The sequence below is a fragment of the Medicago sativa genome, chromosome 6, assembly GCF_051527215.1.
Source record: "Medicago sativa cultivar Bolivia chromosome 6, Bolivia_mono, whole genome shotgun sequence".
NCBI lineage: Eukaryota > Viridiplantae > Streptophyta > Magnoliopsida > Fabales > Fabaceae > Medicago > Medicago sativa.
In genome coordinates this window covers 64976707-64998568 of record NC_140754.1, presented here as the reverse complement: position 1 = coordinate 64998568, position 21862 = coordinate 64976707, and the positions used below count along the sequence as shown (strand labels likewise).

Below are 21862 nucleotides of genomic sequence, written 5' to 3'. Positions count from 1 at the left end.
AGAAGCCAGGTCACTTCATTGCTGAATGCCCTGATCTTCAAAGAGAAAAGTCAAAGGACAAGTCAAAGAGGTCTACATTCAAACCAAGCAAATTCAAGAAGCAGATTAAGCAGAGTTTAATGGCAACCTGGGATGATTTGGGTAGTGAATCTGGATCTGATAAAGAGGAAGCTGATGAAGATGCAAAGGTAGCTGTTGGGTTGGTAGCAACAGCAACTTCAGAAGCTGGGTCAAATTCAGACTCAGAAGATGAAAATGAGATATATTCCAAAATTCCCAGAGATGAACTTGTTGAGTCACTTAAAGAACTTCTTACACATTTTGAAGTAAGAACCAATGAGTTGAAGGATTTAAAAGAAAAATATGCTGATTTGGTACAACAGCAAAAATCAACTTTATTGGATCTGAAAGCTTCTGAACAAGGACTTAGGGGCTTTGACTTCATGTGTAAAACATATGAAGATCAGCTCAGGTTCTTATGTCAGAAGCTACAAGAAAAGTGTAATGAAAAACCTTTAAGTAACCATGAAATTGCTCTTGAAGATTTTATTATATCTGGCATTGACAGAAGCAGAGTGGCTTCTATGATTTATAGCATTTACAAGAACAATGGCAGAGGAATTGGCTTTCCAGAAGTGAAACTGGAGAAAACCAATCTAAAGTCTTGTTGTGAATGCATCAAGGAAGGTCTGAAAACATTCTTTGTACCAGAAGGGGCTGAGTTGGAAACTGTTGTTCAATCAGAACCTGAAGCTTCTAGTTCTAAGGCTAAGATTACTTCAAAGCCAAAGAACTCTAAGTCAAAGGCTATGATCAAATCTGATTCCAAAACTTCAAAGGTTAGGATCCTGAAAAGATCAGAACCTATTCCTCAGAGTCTGGTGAAACCAAAATCTGGGGTTCTGAAGTCTAAGTTTCAGAAGAAGACAGTTACTACTTCTGAAGTACCAAAACCTAAGGTGATGGTTAATCAGAAGCAATCCAACTCACAGCACAAGGTACAAGAAGTGAAGAGTAAAGCCTTATGTACTAACCTTCCAGGACCCATAGAACAATGGGTACCTAAATCTAAAAATGTCAATGATGCAGGTATGTCTAAGAGCAGTGCCAAAGCAAAGATCATGGTACCTAGACAGTGGTTGCTCAAGACACATGACAGGAGACAAGTCCATGTTCCTCAGCCTAACAATGAAAGAGGGAGGAAATGTGAAATTTGGAGGCAACCAGTCAGGCAAGATCATAGGTACAGGAACTATTGGTAACTCCTCTACCTCGATTAATAATGTATGGTTGGTAGATGGTCTTGAACATAACCTTTTGAGCATTAGTCAATTTTGTGATAATGGTTATGATGTGTTTTTTGAAAAACCCAACTGTACAGTAATCAACAAGGAAGACAAATCCATTGTGTTCAAAGGAAAGAGAGTTGACAATGTCTATAAAATCAATTTTTCTGAACTGGCTGATCAGAAGGTGATTTGCCTACTATCAGTGAATGATAAGAAATGGATGTGGCACAGAAGGTTGGGACATGCTAACTGGAGGTTAATCTCTAAGCTTAGTAAGTTACAACTGGTGAAAGGGCTACCAGACATTGACTATCATTCAGATGCACTCTGTGGTGCATGTCAGAGAGGGAAAATTGTGAAATCATCTTTTAAAACAAAAGATTTTGTTTCAACCTCAAGACCTTTAGAATTACTCCATATTGATTTATTTGGACCAGTAAGTACTGCATCCTTATATGGAAGTAGATATGGATTAGTCATTGTTGATGATTACAGCAGATGGACTTGGGTGAAATTCATAAAGAGTAAAGATGTTGCGTGTGATGTATTCAGTAGCTTCTGCACTCAAATTCAATCTGAAAAAGAATCAAAAATTTTGAAAGTCAGAAGTGATCATGGTGGAGAATTTGAAAATGAGCCATTTGAAGCTTTTTGTGAAAAACATGGAATTTTCCATGAATTCTCTTCTCCTAGAACACCACAACAAAATGGAGTTGTAGAGAGAAAGAATAGAACTTTACAAGAAATGGCCAGAACCATGATTCATGAAAACAATTTACCAAAACATTTTTGGGCAGAAGCAGTGAATACAGCATGCTATGTTCAAAACAGGATCTATATTAGACCTATTTTGGAGAAAACAGCATATGAACTCTTTAAAGGAAGAAAACCCAATATCTCTTACTTTCATCAATTTGGATGTACTTGTTACATTCTGAACAACAAGCTCTACCTAAAGAAATTTGATGCCAAGGCCCAAAGAGGAATCTTTTTAGGTTACTCTGAAAGGTCAAAGGCATACAGAGTGTATAATTCAGAAACACTCTGTGTTGAAGAATCTATGCACGTTAAATTTGATGACAAGGAGCTTGAAGATAAAACTTCAAAGCAGGGTGAAAGTTTTGCAGAGATACAGGTTCCTGAAGCTACTCCAGAACCTGATCAGATAGCTGAGTCTGAAGATAGTCCAGAAGCTGAACCCACATCAGAAGCGCAAGATGAAACTGCTTCTGATGAAGCACAAGATGGCTCACATCAAGAAGATCCTCCCAGAAACACATTCAAACACAAGTCTTCACATCCTGAGGAGCTAATCATTGGAAACAAAGATAGTCCAAGAAGAACAAGATCACATTTCAGACAAGAAGAGTCAATGATTGGACTAATCTCAATGATTGAACCTACAACAGTTGATGAAGCACTTTCAGATGATGGATGGATCCTAGCTATGCAAGAAGAGTTGAATCAATTTCAAAGAAATGATGTGTGGGATCTGGTACCCAAACCTCAGCACAAGAACATTATTGGAACAAAATGGGTATTCAGAAACAAGCTGAATGAGCAAGGTGAAGTAACAAGAAACAAAGCCAGACTTGTTGCACAAGGGTATAGTCAACAAGAAGGCATTGATTACACTGAAACGTTTGCTCCAGTTGCAAGATTGGAAGCAATCAGGTTACTTCTTTCCTATGCAGTTAATCATGGCATAATATTATTTCAGATGGATGTCAAGAGTGCATTTCTCAATGGTGTCATAGAAGAAGAAGTGTATGTTAAGCAACCTCCTGGATTTGAGGATATTAAATATCCTGACCATGTTTTTAAATTGAAGAAATCACTATATGGCTTGAAACAAGCTCCCAGAGCTTGGTATGATAGACTAAGTAATTTCTTAATCAAAAATGATTTTAAGAGAGGACAGGTTGACACTACACTCTTCAGAAGGACCCTTGGGAAAGATATTCTTGTTGTGCAAATATATGTTGATGATATAATATTTGGTTCTACTAATGCATCTCTTTGCAAGGAATTTTCTGAGTTAATGCAGGATGAATTTGAAATGAGCATGATGGGAGAGCTGAAGTTCTTCCTTGGCATTCAAATCAATCAATGCAAAGATGGAGTCTATGTTCATCAATCAAAGTACACAAAGGAGCTTCTGAAGAAGTTCAAACTTGAAGATTGTAAAGTGATGAACACTCCAATGCATCCTACGTGCAACCTGAGCAAAGAAGATGAAGGAACTAAAGTAGATCAGAAGCTGTATAGAGGTATGATTGGTTCTTTGTTATACCTCACTGCATCTAGGCCAGATATTTTATTCAGTGTATGCTTGTGTGCAAGATTCCAATCAGATCCTAGAGAATCTCATATGACTGCTGTCAAGAGAATCTTCAGGTATTTGAAAGGAACAACCAATCTTGGACTCCTTTATAGGAAATCCTTAGATTATAAGCTAATTGGATTCTGTGATGCTGATTATGCTGGTGATAGGATTGAAAGAAAGTCAACCAGTGGCAATTGTCAATTTCTGGGCGATAATCTTATATCCTGGGCTAGCAAAAGACAAACAACTATTGCTATGTCTACAGCAGAAGCAGAATACATTTCAGCTGCAAGTTGTTGTACACAACTACTTTGGATGAAACATCAGTTGGAAGATTATCAGATAACTGCTAACAGTATTCCCATTTATTGTGATAATACTGCTGCTATTTGTTTGTCTACAAATCCAATTTTGCATTCAAGAGCGAAGCACATTGAAATCAAACACCATTTTATCAGAGATTATGTTCAAAAAGGAATTTTAGATATACAATTCATTGATACTGAAAATCAATGGGCTGATATATTTACTAAGCCTTTAACTGTTGAAAGATTTGATTTTATAAAGAAAAATTTGAACATGCACTTTGTATCTGATTAAATGCTTGCTTGCTCCTGAATAGGATTTTAGGTTCTGAAGTTAGTTCAGAAGCAGTAGTCCATCAGAAGCTCTTTATTGAGGTTCTGAGGAAAACTCGCTTCTGATGATGACGTCAGCATCTGAAGTCCAGAAGCTGGATTTATTGCTTCTGAATAGTTGAATTAGTGGAAACGTTGGAAGTTACCTTCTAAAAAAAAAAAAAAAAAAAAAAAAACTTCTGGCCCACTAACTTGGTAGTTACTCTGTGAACTTCTTACGTGGCCTGTATGTGTTGGCGTATAACTAAAAGGGCAATGATGATTTAAAAAGCTTTGAAAGTACTTTTCACGCGCCCCCAATTTTGTCATTAATGTTATGTTTGTTTGTCTCTTTTGAATTGCAATCGTTTTACTTTTAACACTTTGTCAATTCACACACTACTCACTCACAACAAACACATTTGCTCTCAAACCTCTTGCGAAGTAAGCGCATTCTCTCAACCTTAGAACCCTAAAAATCTTCATCTTCTTCAAATCTTCGTCAATCATCAAATGGCATCATCAAGCTCGCAACGAAAGGATTCAGTATCTACTTCAAGAATGGTCCCTGAATATGACTACAAAGGAAGAAGCATGAAATTGGAAGAATGGGATTTGCAAGTTCAGATAGAGAATCCAGTGGACTTTGATTCTCTGAATTTTCATAGGTGTTCTATCAGAAGCTACTATGAAGATGCAAGCACTCAGGATGAAGCTGCTCCTGTTAAAGTGAAGAAAGTTAAAAATGCTCCTGGAGCTGCTGCTGATAAGGTCAAGCAACTGAAAGTTGTTAAGAGAAAGAGAGGAAAGACTGAAACTGTCTACCATAAAGAGAAGTTGGATGAAGCTCTGGACGAGTTAGAGAAAGAAGAAGCTGATCCCAAGTTGAAGAAGAAGAAAGCTCATCTTGAGTTGAAAAACTCTATGTTTGAAGTAACTCCAGTCATGGAAAGGATGGCTAAGGAATACGCTGCTGATAAGTTAGCAGATAGAATGGAGAAGAAGAAAATTAGGGCTGCTTCTATTCCCATAAAAAGAAGCAAGGACAGATCAGAGTCAGTCATCACAGAAGAGCATCTGAATAAAGCTCTTGATGGGATAAAGGCAAATGAGCACAAGAAGAAGGCATCTGAACTAATCTTCACTCCAATGGTTGAAGTAACTTCTGATATGGAGAAAGAAGCTGATGGGCAAGCTGTTCAGATGCTAGCTGAATTAAAAAGGAAAGAAGCTCAATACAATTTGGAGAGGGATCAAAGGCTCAAGGCTTCAGGTCTGGAGAATTGTGATGAATTTTTCAAGAAGAAGTCTGAAGAAGTCAAGGAAGTGGCTGTTAAAGCTTCAGAAGCGGTTCTGAAAGCACCTAGTACTATCACTTCTGAAGCTGACCCTGCAGATCAGGTAATCCAGATTCCAGTCACCTCTATCCCCACTTCACCCTCTTCACCATCAGCACCTGAACCAATAGAAGACACTTCTGTCTTAGACAATCTTGCTCTCCACTACTCAGGTGAGTTACCCATAGACAAAGCCTCAGAAAAAGCCTCTGAAACAACTCCAGAAGCAGCTGCTTCTGAAAAAGTTGTTTCAGAAAACCCTCATCAACAAACACCTGAACCACAAAAACCCACAACACTCCCACAATCACCAATAGCCATCACTGACCCCCAACTCAACACTCAAACAACAACTTCACCACAACAACCACCATCTGAAACTGAATTTCAACCTTTACCTGAACACTCTCCTGAACCAACTCCCATGGATGTTGACATCTCTCTAGTCAATGTTCAAGCCTCAACCTCCACCACACACATTGATTCTGACCAGCCCTCATCTTCTAACACACAAACACACCTTACCATTCCAGTTCCTAACCCTATTCAAGACTTAGAAATCAGTGATTCTGATCTTGAAATCCTTGAACATCCACCCACAAACATCCTGGAATCTGGATATATCAATTCTGAGCTTCTGACAATCTTGAGTCAGATGCACAATCTGGTGGATCAAAGAAGGACGATTGATCTCACAGGTGCATATGAAGACTCCTGGGTATCTCTTCAGAACCGGGCAGCTGAGGTTATTGAAGAAATCAAGGCTAAATGCATCATAGTCAAGCAAGCTTCAGTCAGAAGGCTAATGGAAAATCTGAATCAGAGTCTTAGAGTAAGAAGTTCTACACTGCTCTTGGCAAACCAGCCTTTCTTCTTTGAAACGGATTACTTGACCAGAGAAGCAAGGCTGTGTAAGCTTCTGAAGAAACAGATGGCACAGCAGCAGCAAGAAGCTAGAGAAAGGGAACAAGCTCTTCTTCAGAGGCAACAACAACTTGAAGAATTGTTGAAGAAGAAGATTGAAGAAATGGAAGAGATGAAGAAACAACAACAAACCAACCCTTAGTTGCACACCCTTGTGTTTTTCTTTGTTTGTTGTTTGTTTTATTTTCTTAGTCCTTGCTTCTGAAATCATCTTGTCTTATTTCTTTTGCTTCTGAATGCTTACTGATTCTGACTGTTTAGCTGCTTCTGACAATTGAATATACATGATTTTTGCTCTGACTTATTTAGTTCATTTTCTTTTATACTCTCTCCTGTTTGAGTTTTTCTCATATCTTTTTGTCTTTTATGCTTAAATTTATTCTAATTTTTTTTGATAATGACAAAAGGGGGAGTATATGTGACAAGTATTTAAAGGCTCTGAGCCCCATTAATGGCATTTGAAATTTTTGAAAAACTTCTATCTTTTTACCTTATTGGTATAAGCTATGAATGAACGAAGGAGTATCAAAATTCAAGTAAAGTTAATTGAACCATTCTTCTTATCTATAAGTAAATTCTTTCAATGATTCAATTTTGCTTTTAAGCTCTGATAATAATTATTGCGCAAAATGAATTTAATTAACCTGGATAGAACTTAGGGGGAGCTTACAAACCTCACCTTAAAGACTATCAGACTCAGGGGGAGTTGAGCTTACAAACCTCAGAACCCCAAAGTCAACTTGTTAATTAGATTAACAACAATTGATCAATTTTAAATACTTTTGTTTGTCATCATCAAAAAGGGGGAGATTGTTGGAACAAAATGTGTTTAACAATAAACCTTAAAGAGTTTTGATGATAACAAGGTATTAAAAATTGTAAATTGGATTAGCTAATATTTGTTCAAGTGTACAGGACCATAAGTATAAAGTTACATCATCATTGGTTCTGAATGAGCAAATAAAGAGCTATGGAAACAACAAAAATTTGAAGCTTGGACGCTCCTGAAGGCAACTTGCTCCTGAAGAAAAAGCGCTCCTGAAGTCAAGTTGCTCCTGAAGAAAAAGCGCTCCTGAAGTCAAGCTGCTCCTGAAGAAATAGCGCTCCTGAAGTAAGCTGCTCCTGAAGAATAGTGCTCCTGAAGACAAGAGGTCCAGAAGTCACATCATCAGAAGCTGCATCATCAGAAGCTGCAGAAGTCATCTCATCAGAAGCTGCATCATCAGAAGCTGCATCATCAGAAGCTGCCTCATCAGAAGTCATTTCACCAGAAGCTGAATATCAACTGGATTTGCAAAGAATCAAGAATTGAAGAATCATCAATGCAAAAGCTGTCTATTGGATTCGAAAACACAAACAAAGGATTAGTGGAGCTTGCAACGGTCATTTCAAAGGTGTTTGAAGGTGTGTGTTTGCAATTTGGACGAAAGCGTTGACATTGTACTTTGTACGAATTGTACAACCACGTTCTCCACTACTCTGTTTTGTGTCTGCACTTCAAGACAAGAAAACAGCTCCAGAATACGGTCTCGCCTGCATAGATGTTCCTTTGGATAAGGAATGGATTTCAAATTTGTTCTTCATAGGACAACAACCAAATCAGGCAAAAGATCATTGGTGAAAGATCAAGCTTCAACAACGACTCTTTGGTGTGCTGGCAATTTCACAACGTCTCTTTCACACCTCTATATAAAGGAGTGAAGACCTAGAGATTTGGTAATGCAAGAACGCTGAACGAAAGACTCACAAGATTTTCACAAGTACCAAACCTCTGCTGAAATTGTTCTGCATTCACTTAGAATTTCTGTGTCTCAAAGTCATATCTTAGAAATTCTTAAGTCCATTGAGTCTGTATCTGATTTGTATTGCGAGCACCTCTGATTGTATATCAAGTGTTCAACCTTAAACAATTTTCTGTGTAATTTTGTTTAGTTAGGAAGTCTCTTGCAGTTGTGCTTGAGCAGGAAGTCTCTTGATTGTGTTCTTGAGCAAAGGAAGTCTCTTGCTTGTGTGCTTGAGCATTGGAAGTCTCTTGCTTGTGTGCTTGAGCATTGGAAGTCTCTTGCTTGTGTGCTTGAGCATTTGTAATCAGATATTACTCATAGTGAAATCTCCTTGGAAGTGCAAGGGGGACTGGACTACTTCCGGATTGTGGAAGGAACCAGTATAATTGCTTTGTGTCGTTCTTCTTCTCTCTCTCTGTTTTATTCCGCTGCATTTAGATTCTGATCATCACTTCAGAAGCTGTCTCACTTAGCTTCTGATCAGTGTATTCAGTTGTTTAGAGAAACGAAGAATTTTTCAAAACACAATTCAACCCCCCTTCTTGTGTTTTTTCTCACCTTCAAGGGTGACTGCCACGTTGGATGCTGGTGAAGAGCAATGTGTGGATGAGATTCAGCAATACTATGACTGCAGATATTTATCACCATCTGAGTCCATATGGAGGATATTTGCCTTTGATATTCATTGCAGGTATCCTCCGGTGAAGAGGTTGACCTTCCATCTTCGTGGAAAACAAAGAATTATGTTTAGGGAAAGTTCTAGCCTTGATGATGTGTTGACTCGAAATAGACACAAGAAGACAATGTTTCTTGCTTGGATGGAGGCTAATCGGGTTTACCCTCAGGGTCGTCATTTAACTTATGTACAATATCCTAGCAAATTCACTTACGACATTGAACATCGATGTTGGAATCCACGCAAGAAGGGACAGTCTGTTGGTAGATTGACTTTTGTTCCACCGAGTACCAGAGAATTGTATTACATGCGTTTGTTGCTGAATCGTCAGGTAGGATGTACATCTTTTGAAGACATTCGTACTGTTGATGGCCATGTTTATGACTCCTGTCGAGAGGCGTGCGGTGCCTTGGGTTTGCTAGCGAATGATCGAGAATTTGTTGATGCCATTGATGAAGTTGTTATACTTGGCTCAGGGGCAACCATCCGCAAAGTATTTGCTAATTTATTGGTCACTTCGTGCATGGGTGATCCGTTGAATGTTTGGAATAAAATGTGGCCTGTTCTTTGTGACGGGATTCTTTATGAACATCGAAGATTGATGAACTCGCCAGGTTATAAGATTTGCATATTTTATCCGAGTATGTTGTTTACTTTTATATTATATATTTCTTACCAAATAATATATAATTTTTTTCATTTTTTTACAGATTTGGCTATTCAAGAGGATGAATTGAAGCAGCTTTGTTTGATTGATATTGACAAATACCTTAGAATGAACGGGAAGTCATTGGATGAGTTTGATTGCATGCCAAAGATAATAAACCCACCTATGGTTATTTTTAATAATCTTTTGTTGGCTAATGAGTTGTCCTATGACCACGATGAGATGTTGTCAAAACATAAAGAGCATTTTGGTTCGTTAAATACTGATCAGTTGCTTGCTTATAAAAAAATTGTCAATGCTGTTGACAATGAATTGGGACAGATGTTTTTTGTTGATGGCTATGGTGGAACTGGAAAGACTTTTCTTTGGAATGCACTTTCGTATCGGTTTCGTTCAGAAGGAAAGGTTGTTCTGAATGTAGCTTCTAGCGGTATTGCGTCTTTACTGCTTCCTGGTGGTCGCACTGCACATTCTCTTTTTGGAATACCGTTGTCTTTGACCGAGGAATCAATTTGCAGGATTGAAAAGGAGAGTAAAAAGGCTCAGCTTTTGATTATGACAAGTCTGATCATTTGGGATGAAGCTCCTATGATAAGTCGTTTGGCTTTTGAAGCATTTGATAGGACTCTGCGTGACATTATGAGCAATGTTATTGATGGTGCATCTGATAAACCATTTGGGGGAAAGACGATTGTATTAGGAGGAGATTTTCGGCAGATTTTACCTGTTGTCCCAAAGGGAAGTCGTGCTAATATTGTTCATGCATGCATTAATTCTTCTTTGTTGTGGCGTCGCTGCAGAGTTTTAAAGCTGACAAAGAACATGAGGTTGCATCATCTGCAGATCATGACGAGAATGAGTCGTTGAGGTTGTTTGCTAAGTGGATTCTTGATATTGGTGATGGAAATTTGGGTATTGATAATGTTTTATCTTGGTTTTCGGGTGTCAAACATTGATTACGTTTGAACCTTTTAAACCGGTGATATCTTATTTTTTCTTGGGAAGGGAAAAAGTAAGCAAAACCCTTGAGAATCGAGGTCCGGGAGTTGTTTTCGCTACGGGAAGGTGTTAGGCACCCATAACGACTATAGTATCCTATAGGAACCGTCTTTAATTTCTACGCGCGCGCTTTATTTTTAAATGCTATTTTGAAAGTGTTTATTTAAACCTAAGAGTTTCTAAGTGAAGAATTTGAGGGAGAAGAATGTTTTTGGATTTTTATTTTAGTTGAATTGAAGGAATTTTGGTTCCTTGCCTACGTACCCGATTAAGGGATCAAATCCACCGTAGTTCTCTTCCAAAAATGTTTTTGTTTTTGTTGGTTGATTTTAAGTTTGAAAATGGAGTTTGAAGAATAGAAAGAGGCCTTTAAAGGCATGAGATTATGAAAAGAGTGAGGTTTGATTAGTCATTTTGCAAAAGAAGTCAAAGTTTGATTATTTTTCATTGGAGTTTGATTAAGAAAATAAAAGGAAAATTCAATGGGGTTTTGACCCCAAGGTTTATTATGAAAATGCTTGAGTGAAGTTTGTTCAAGTTTTTTGAAAATTTGATTTTTCTAAGTTTAAAGCCTAAACATACATCTAAACATACAATCCTAAACATACATCTAAAAATGCATATTCTAGCTATATACCTAAAGTGGTGTGTGTGCATGTGTCGGTGCTTGTGTCGGTGTACATCATTAGAGTCCATTGTCCTTATTACATCATACCCTAGATACATTCTATGGCCTCTTTGCCAAGAAATTGAAATTGCATAAAGGAAAATATTACAAAAACTCCTGTGTGTTTACATTCTAACTTTGGTACAAATTAAATTGCAAGAAAGAAATAGAGATGAATATGGGATGGAATGGAGATGCTTATGATGAATATGAAACATGAAATGAAAATGTTAGTAGCATAAGGCAATATCAAAAGAAGTAAAGCAAGAAAGACACTACAACATAAAGGATGGAAAACAAACCAAAGTAAAGGCAAAATGAGTGCAAACATAACTAAAATTTGTTCATAGAATGCAAGAACCATATGACCTATAATTCTCACATTCCAATACATTTTAAAGGTTTAGAATCAAATCTTGGAATGGGAATTAAGGCAATCATGATTTAATTGGCATCTTAGAACAAATTTTAACCACATTTGCATTATTTACCTACACAAGTAACTTGCAAGCTAAGCAATTGAGCATTATTCACACACATGCAGCAAAACACATTCAAAACAGTAGCAGCAAACTTCACAAAATCACATCACATGTATCTTAATCATTTTCAAGAATTGGGATTAGAATCAAGCAAAATTTCACAAGTTTTCCACGTAAAAATCAAGAAACAATGTAATAAAGTGTCACAATATTTTTATTGAGCTTTTCAGTAAACAAATATCACAAAAACATCACAAGATTATCAAAGACATGTGTAAGTTTTTTATAGAATTTTTCAAAGCATTTTGGTCATAACCAGAGGTGTAGAAAAGCAAAAACAGTATATGAAATAGCAAAAAAAAACAAGAAAGAAAAACAATCTGCGCAGAATTCAAGCCCAGGCCCAAGGGGATATGGATCCTGGACTATCCAAACGTATTAGGGACGTTGGATTGATCCAGGATCCTCAAACCCTAGATCAAACGGCTAAGAACACGCAGATCATAGTAAGGGAAAGCAGGCACACTGAACAGGCAAATCTGAGCCATACACGTCATTATCAAACGAAACAAACGGTCAAGATCAAGGAAAGGTTGAACCAAAGAGTAAACCGAACTGGTTCACGTGGACCGGTCCGGTTTACGTTCTATATATTCATGTAAACCGGTTTTATCCTCATTTCAACCTTTCCTTTCCCTCACTAACTCTCTCAAATTCTCTCTTCTCTCTCTAAGTTTCCGTCGTCTTCTCCGGCGGGTTTCACCGCCGCCGGAGACCTAACCACCACTCAAACTCACCAAAACTCTTCGATCTAAAGCTTTTCACCGTTTATTTTTCAATCTAAACACGAATCAAGCATCAGAAATGGCAAATAAGACTTGGATCTATGCAGATCGAAACTCAAAACTTTACGGTTTCAGTTTTTTTTAAAACTCATCACACTTTTTGAAACGAGGCTTTAATCTACGTTGTTTTCTCTGCTAATGATGAATTTGGACTTGATTTTGTAAAAACGAACGGTGAATTTCGCAGATCTGTATTTTAGGGTTTCATTTCGAATCTTTTGAAAGTTTTTTTTTTGAATACGATGAGATGAAACCCTAAACTGAAGTATTTTGTTTACTTGTGATGATTTCAAGCCTCGTTTCAAGGAATAAACGGTGAATCTTTGAAGGTTCACATCTTTTAGGGTTTTACTTCAAAATCCTTCGAATTTTCCGAAGCTTTTCTTCAATTCACCGTTTATTTATGTTCGTTGAGCTTCGTTGAGCTTCTTGCAATGAAAAACGAAGGAGTTTGGGTGATTACCTGAGTTTGATTCGGAGATTCGAACAAGAAAGATCCACGCAGTCGTTGATGCTTCTGGTGAGCTTCGAAACCGAAAATAAATCGGTGTTTTGATCTCCTTCTTCTTCGAACTGTGATCTTGCTTCAATTCTTCTTCTTCTTGCCTCTCTCAAATCCTCTGTGATCGTACCAAATGATTTGGTGCTGGAATTGCAGAGGTCGTGGTTCAGTGATGAAGATTCGTCCTCGAATCTCTGAGAACTACGAAGCAATTGCTCCAATTTTGACTTGATTCTGATTCTGGAGAACTAGGGTTTCGTTGAGTTCTTCGTTGTTCTTGGTAGTTTCTGAATTTTGATCTAACTGCCAAGAGAGAGAAAATTTTGATTCTGTTTCTGTGGTTTGATGAGTTGGCGCGTGATTATTGATTCTGGCACTGCATTGGGTGATGTGGCCTATTTATAGGCCACCAAGTGTGATGTTGGACCAATGAATTGTTGACATGTGGACTTTTGGCTTAGCTGGCTTCGGCCTTGCTGTATTTTGGACCCAGGGACCATCCTGCAATTTTGAGAATTAAAAGGACTGACCTGCAAAATAAAAACTTAAAAAGAAATAACCTGGACAAAAAGGACTATCTTGCAATATTTGGAACTTTGGGACTAAAGTGCAATTGACCAAAAAACTTAAACGAAATTTGACCTTAAAAAAAAAGTCTTAAAATAAGATAAAATAACATGAAGGACCAAAGTGCAATTTTAGGAACTTTAGGACTTAGAAAAAACTAAAAATAAAATTGGAATAAAAAATGGTACTTTGACTAAACGTAAAGTGAAACGTCTAAAATTTGACAAAACGGACTAAAACGAACCAATGGCCTAAATGAGGTACTTTAAAGTAACCTCTCTCTGCCGAAATTTCGTGTGAAATGACCAAAATGCCCCTAGGGCTAAAACGACTGAAAATGACTGAGATACAAATTTTAAAATGGATTTTTTACAAGAATTTGAAGCAAAGACTCATACAATCAAAATTAAAAGACTTAGAGGCAATTTTTTAGGATTTAAACAGGGTTTTGACACATGAAAAGACCGAAATGCCCCTAGGGGCAAAACTGACCCAAAATGACTTCAAATGCAATTTTTGAAATGGATTTTGACATAGAATGAAACAGAGACTTATTCAAACTAGTTGAAAGGACTCGAACAAAATTTTGAAAGATTGAGAGAAATCTTGTCATAGGAAATGACCAAAATACCCTTCTGTTGTGAATTTTTGCAGATAGAATTGAAATAAAATGCAGGGAAAGGTGCAAGTGATCAGAGACACATCAAATGACTTATAATGCAAGAAAAGAAGAATTGAATAAGTATTTTTAGGTCCAAAATTAGGGTATAACAGCTGCCCCTATTTAAGTTTCTTTGTCCGGAGAGTCAAGAGACGAAGTCTTAGAATTGACGGGATGAAGATACTTAAATATTAACATTTGCACTGCTTTTGGACATAAAAATACGTTTTCAGATTTTCAAAAACATGAATGCCATGCAACATTTTGATTATGAATGCGAGACAAACAACCGGAGTCTATGGAACATGTCATGTCACCGGGGATTCAGGTGGACATTGACAAGGTAGACAAGCCAGGGAGCAGAAAATAGGGTACAAGTTGTTCTTTGGGTCGAGCTAGCCACTTGACCGAGGAATACAAAACAAGAGATAGGTGCAAGCTGTTCTTGGGATTGAACTTGGCACTTGACCGGAAAACATAGACACATAGGCAGATACGAGCTGTTCTTTGGATCGAACTTGACACTTGGTTGAAGATACAAACAGATAGGCAGACACAAACTGTTCTTTGGATTGAACTGGCCGTTTGGCTGGAGACATAGACAAAAGGGTTGATACAAGCTGTTTCTTTGGATCGAACTTGCTTGTGGGATTATCACCACGTCATGTGGGAAGGTGCAGACTGTTCTCTTAGATCGAACTTGTCGTTTGACCGATAACAAAGCATAAGCTGGGTACAAACTGTTCTTCAGATTGAACTTGCCGTCTGACTGATAACAAAGCATAAGCTGGGTACAAACTGTTCTTCAGATTGAACTTGCCGTTTGTCCGGAAGCATAGGCATATAAGCAGGTACAAGTGGTTTTTTGGATCGAACCTGGCATTTGACCAGTAACAAGATACAAATTGAAAGTCTGGTTTAACAAAATACCGATTGAGGGTAAATTGTCATTGACTTGATTTGAAAACAGACATGACCATTTTTGTTGGCCCAAGGGTAAATTGAGAGCGAATTGACATTGATTTGAATTGAAAATTGACATTGAAAGAGAAATTAAAAGTTGAGATTGAGCAGAGACATAGACATAGACATTGGATTGAGAGTTGCAATTGACTTTGAGATTGGATTGGAATTGAATTGAAAATTGACATTGACGTTGACATTGAGACATTGACATTGACATTGGATATTGACATTGACATTGACAGTTGGAATTGGATATTGACATTGGATATTGTCATTGAAATTGGAATTGAAATTGGAGATTGACATTGAAATTGGAATTGAAATTGGAGATTGGCATTGAAATTGGATTTGAAATTGGAGATTGGAAATTGCTTCGAATTTGACAGTTGACATGATTTGGAATTGAGATTGGAAAGTTGAGATTGCATCGAATTTGACAGTTGAAATTGAATTGAATTTGACATTGGAATTGGAATTGAAATTGGAATTGAACTTGACAGTTGACAGTTGGATATGCAACATGTATGTATGGTATAGCAATATTATTGGATGTATGAGCACATGAAATGCATGATTATGCATGTATGAATGCTTGAAATGCATGATTGGTTGGCAGTTTTGACAGAGAAGTTTCACAAAGGCAGACAAGACATTGGAAGATTGGGCACGTGGTGGCTCGTGTTGAAACATATTCACAGGGGGAAACCTCTTTGGAGAGACCGTCGTTGAGAGACGTATCGAAACCATGGCTGAGGGCGATAAAACTTGTAAAGGAGGGACCCTTGGAAGGTTCTTGGATACAGGTCGCCGTTGCTAGGCGTGTCAGTGCTGGATGAACATTGGATGTTCGCATCTGTGGTCAATGCTTTTCAATTTTTTCATTTTTCATTTTCAAACCCCATTTTTGCCTGAACCGCCCTTTCGGGTTTTCGATTCACCGGGGGATAAGATTCTTTTCATTGCCCCATTTTTGCCTGAATTGCCTTCATAGGTTGTCAATCAGCGGGGTGCTCATTTTTTGCCTAAGCCGCCCTTTCGGGTTTTCAACTTAGCGAGCTTTTCATTTTCATTTTTCAATTTTTCATTTTCATTCTGTTTTTTCATTCTTGCCATTGACCACAGATCATCCCGGGGAGTAACCTGCTTGTAACATGTATTGAAATAGACCTTGACATTCATTCATTCATGCATGTTTCATTGAAATGTACCCTATTGCTCAGGTTTGCTTTCAAAAATAGACAGGAAAAGATTTTTCAATTTTCAAAGATGTTTGTTTCAGACATTAACATTATCAATTGGAAAGGAAATATTTTGTATAAAGCATTGAAAGTAGAAAGGAAATAGAGTTTCAAACAATAGAAAGGCTCAAATTGATGTAGAAGAGTGAGAGTCAGCCAAAGGCATGACTTCACGGATTTACAAAGCTTGGAAAATGGTAATTTTAGCGGTTGGTGATACATTGAACACGATGACCGCTACATTTCATAGAAATTTTGAATCCACAAGTACAGAAGCCTCTGATGAAGAAGATCATTGACAGTTGCAGATGCCCCAAGGGGTGACGGTGATTTGCCAGATATAGTTACTTGTCTTTATTGTCAACCTCATTTTTGCATGAACCGCCCTTTCGGGTTTTCGGCCCATCGAGGCGCTCATTTTTGCCTGAGTTGCGTACAATCTCAGCGAGCTCTTTCATATCATTTTTTTTGTCCCTAACTTTTGCCTGGATCGCCCTTTCGGGTCTTCGATCCACCAGGAAGCGCATTTTTGCCTAGGCCGCCCTTTCGGGTTTTCGACCTACCACGCTATTCTTTTCTTTTTAGACAAAGTATTTCTTGACTATATCGACATTAACAGGATTTGGGAGCTCAACACCATCCATGTGTGTCAGAATCAAAGCAACACCAGAGAAAGCCTTCTTGACAACATAAGGACCTTCATAGTTAGGTGTCCACTTGCCCCTTGGGTCGGGTTGCTGGCTTATCCTTCTTTTCAATACAAGTTCGCCTTCCTTGAATTCTCGAGGTCGGACTTCCTTGTCAAAAGCATTCTTCATTCGCACTTGATACAACTGTCCATGAGCCATAGCATTCATACGTTTCTCTTCGATCAAATTCAACTGGTCATACCGACTTTGACACCATTCAGCCTCAGTTAACTTTGCTTCCATGATCACTCGAAGAGATGGAATCTCCACTTCCAGAGGGAGAACTGCTTCCATACCATACACAAGAGAGAAAGGAGTTGCCCCGGTTGAGCTGCGCACTGTAGTACGGTAACCATGCAAGGCAAAAGGTAGCATTTCATGCCAGTCTTTGTAAGTAGTGACCATCTTCTGAACAATCTTCTTGATGTTCTTGTTAGCGGCCTCAACTGCACCATTCATCTGAGGTCTATAAGGAGAAGAGTTGTGATGTTCAATTTTGAATTCTTCACATAAAGCTTGCATCATGCTATTGTTCAGATTGGAACCATTGTCAGTAATGATCTTGTTGGGAACACCATATCGACAGATGATATTATTAAACTTGACAACCACTTGCTTGGTCACATTTGCATAGGAAGCAGCTTCAACCCACTTGGTGAAATAGTCAATTGCCACTAGGATGAAACGATGTCCATTGGAAGCCTTTGGTTCAATTCTCCCGATCATGTCAATGCCCCACATAGAGAAAGGCCATGGGGAAGATATAACATTGAGAGCGTGTGGAGGCACATGAATCTTGTCAGCATAAATTTGACACTTGTGGCATCTTTTAGCATGTTTGTGGCAGTCACTTTCCATAGTTATCCAGTAATAGCCGGCTCTTAACAGCTTTCTTGACATGGTGTGACCCGAAGCATGGGTCCCAAAGGTACCATCATGTACATCATGCATCAACTTCTCAGCTTCTTGTTTGTCAACACATCTCAGCAAGACCATGTCATAGTTCCTCTTGTATAGGATTTCTCCGTCCAGAAAGAATCTACTAGCCCATCGTCTCAAAGTCTTTTTATCCCTGTTGGAAGCACCAGGTGGATATTCACGATTCTGCAAGAATTGTTTGATGTTGTAATACCAAGTCTTTTTATCATTCACATCTCTATCAGCTTGATCTGGCATATTTTCAATAGTAAACACATGAGCGGGTCTATCAAGACGCTGTACTTTGATCACAGGCACGTCATTCCAGTGATTCACACGAAACATGGAAGACAAAGTAGCGAGAGCATCAGCCATTTGGTTTTCATCCCGAGGGATGTGGTGCAGCTCAACTTTTGTAAAGTATGTCAACAGGCGTCTTGCATAGTCACGGTAAGGGATCAGCTTCTCATGATGAGTCTCCCATTCACCCTTTATCTGATTAATGACAAGTGCAGAATCTCCATAGATGTCAAGGTGCTTAATTCTCAGATCGAGGGCTTCTTCGATACCCAAGATGCATGCTTCATATTCAGCTATGTTGTTTGTGCATTCAAAAGTTATTCGAGCAGTGAAAGGAATGTGGTGCCCCTGTGGGGTTACAATGATGGCTCCAATTCCTTTACCATAAGCATTAACAGCACCGTCAAACACCAATCCCCACTTGCTATTGGGATCCGGCCCTTCATTGATCAGCGGCTCTTCACAGTCTTTTGCTTTCAGATACATAATCTCTTCATCAGGGAAATCAAACTTAATTGGCTGGTAATCATCAAGAGGTTGACAAGCAAGATGTTCAGCAAGGATGCTTCCCTTGATTGCCTTCTGAGCTTTGTACACAATATCATATTCAGACAACAACATTTGCCAACGTGCGATCTTTCCAGTAACAGCAGGCTTCTCGAAGATGTACTTGATTGGATCCATTCGGGATATCAACCAAGTTGTATGATTCACCATATAATGACGCAGGCGTTTGGCAGCCCAGGCTAAAGCACAGCAAGTCTTTTCAAGCATTGTATACCGAGTCTCGCAGTCGGTGAACTTCTTGCTCAGATAGTAGATAGCATGCTCTTTCTTACCAGTCTCATCTTGTTGACCGAGAACACAACCCACAGAATCATCTAACACTGACAGATACATAATCAAAGGCCTTCCTTCCACTGGCGGGACAAGGATAGGTGGCTCTAACAGGTATTCTTTGATGCTATCGAAAGCTTCCTGGCATTCATCATTCCATACAACAGGCTGATTCTTTCTGAGCAATTTGAAAATTGGACCACAAGTAGTAGTCATGTGAGATATGAATCTTGAAATATAATTCAGACGTCCGAGGAAACCTCTGACTTGCTTCTCAGTTTGAGGGGTTGGCATCTCTCTGATGGCTCGGACTTTGTCAGGGTCAACTTCAATGCCTCTTTGGCTGACAATGAAGCCTAGCAACTTTCCTGATCGTACACCGAATGTACACTTGTTAGGATTCAACCGCAGCTTGTACTTTCTCAGTCTTTCAAACATCTTTTTCAAATACACAACATGCTGCTCTTCATCACTTGACTTCACAATCATATCATCGACATATACCTCAATCTCTTTGTGAATCATATCATGAAATAGGGTGGTCATACCTCTTTGATAGGTAGCACCAGCATTTATCAAGCCAAAGGGCATCACTTTATAACAGAACGTTCCCCACGGAGTGATGAAGGACGTCTTTTCTCTATCTTCAGGAGACATTCGTATCTGATTATAACCAGAGAAACCATCCATGAAGGAGAACACTTTGGATTGAGCAGTACTGTCAACAAGCACATCAATATGAGGCAATGGGAAGTTATCTTTTGGACTGGCTTTATTCAGGTCTCTGTAATCAACACACATTCGAACTTTCCCATCTTTCTTTGGTATTGGTACGATGTTGGCAATCCACTCAGGATATTCAGCTGTCATGAGGAAACCCGCATCAATTTGCTTCTGCATCTCAGCCTTTATCTTAAGAGCCATGTCTGGACGAGACCTTCTCAATTTTTGTTTGACAGGAGGACATTCAGGTCTTGTCGGTATCCGATGTTCCACGATCTTGGGATCTAGACCCGGCATATCTTCATAGGACCATGCAAAAACATCTGGATAATCATGGAGAAGCTGAATGATCTTCTTTTTCACTTCTGGCTCAAGTGCGGCACCGATCTTGATCTCTCGCTTGTTCTCTTCAGTACCCAGGTTGATAAGCTCAATCTCTTCCTGATGAGGCTGAATGGCTCTTCTTTCTCGCTCAAGCAGTCGAGTGATCTCACACGGTATCTCTTCATTATCATCATCCTCATCTTCAGCTTCATATACAGGGAATTCAAAATTTGGAGGAACCATAGGGTCACTGTGTTCAACGGGTTTATTGTGGTTCAATCTGCATAATATGATTGGGATGGTTTTAGAAAAAATGTTTTCTATGCAGATTTTTGAAATTAATAAGAAAATACAGATGTTTTGGTTTTTTCTGGCATTACCATTATTTCCAAGAAAAAAAGCACTAAAAAGTAAAAAAAAACAAAGAGTCGTGAGAAAAACGACAACTTTTATTGATAACGGCAATGCCGAAACAAACACGCCCTTACAATGATATCACTTTCGCCTTGGGCAGAGCGAAAGGATTGTTATTTTGAAAACAAAAAACATGAGCAACAAAACACATTACATGGAAGCATGCATGACTAAAGGAACATCAATGGCCTCCCAATTTTTCACAGTGCCTCCTGGTATAACAAATGTAGGCACGTGACCTCTTTCAGCAGCATCTTCAGCAATAGCATTGATGAACCCAACACTGTAGAAGGTTCCCTTTGAAACACCAGAAGTTGGAGAGAATCCAAGGCCCTCTTTACGCTTGTTTTCCAGAATCTGAATCACTTTGCCCCAGCCGGCAGCTTGCCCTGCCTGGACAGCCTTCTGGGCGTCTTTCAGTGAAGCCATAGCAGTACCAGCCCTCCGGGGTTCTGCACCCTCGACGGTCAAGCCTTGAAACGACGTCCCTTCAGCGGACCCTGCTTCAACACAAGAGAAAGATGATACTTGGCTAACCAGAAATGCCTCTTCACCATGCACAGTGACAATCTTACCATTCCTCATGAACTTGAGCTTCTGATGCAAAGTAGAAGTGACTGCTCCAGCGTCGTGGATCCACGGTCTTCCGAGGAGACAACTGTAGGAAGCATTGATGTCCATGACTTGGAAAGTGATCTGAAATGTCTCAGGACCAATGGTAATTGGCAAGTCTACTTCCCCAAGAACATCTTTGCGGGATCCATCGAAAGCCTTAACCAGATAGCTGCTACCCCTCAGGGAAATTCCATGATGGCTTAATTGCCTTAGTGTGGACTCAGGCATTACATTCAACGATGATCCAGTGTCCACCAAAACGTTGGATATCATGTCAGACCCACAGTGCACCGAGATATGTAGAGCCAAGTTGTGATACTTCCCTGCTTCGGGGAGCTCATCGTCACCAAATCCCAAACTGTTGCAAGCAGTGATATTACCCACTATTCCATTGAATTGCTCCACAGAGACCTCGTGGTCAACATAAGCTTGCTCCAGTACCTTCATCAACACCTTCCTATGAGCTTCTGAGCTCATGAGCAGAGACAAGATGGA

At 39.0% G+C, this 21862-nt stretch overlaps 1 pseudogene; it reads left to right on the top strand.

Moving 5' to 3' along the window:
• LOC146916331 (uncharacterized) overlaps positions 1–21862 on the top strand; it is a 41555-nt pseudogene that overhangs the window by 9363 nt on the left and 10330 nt on the right.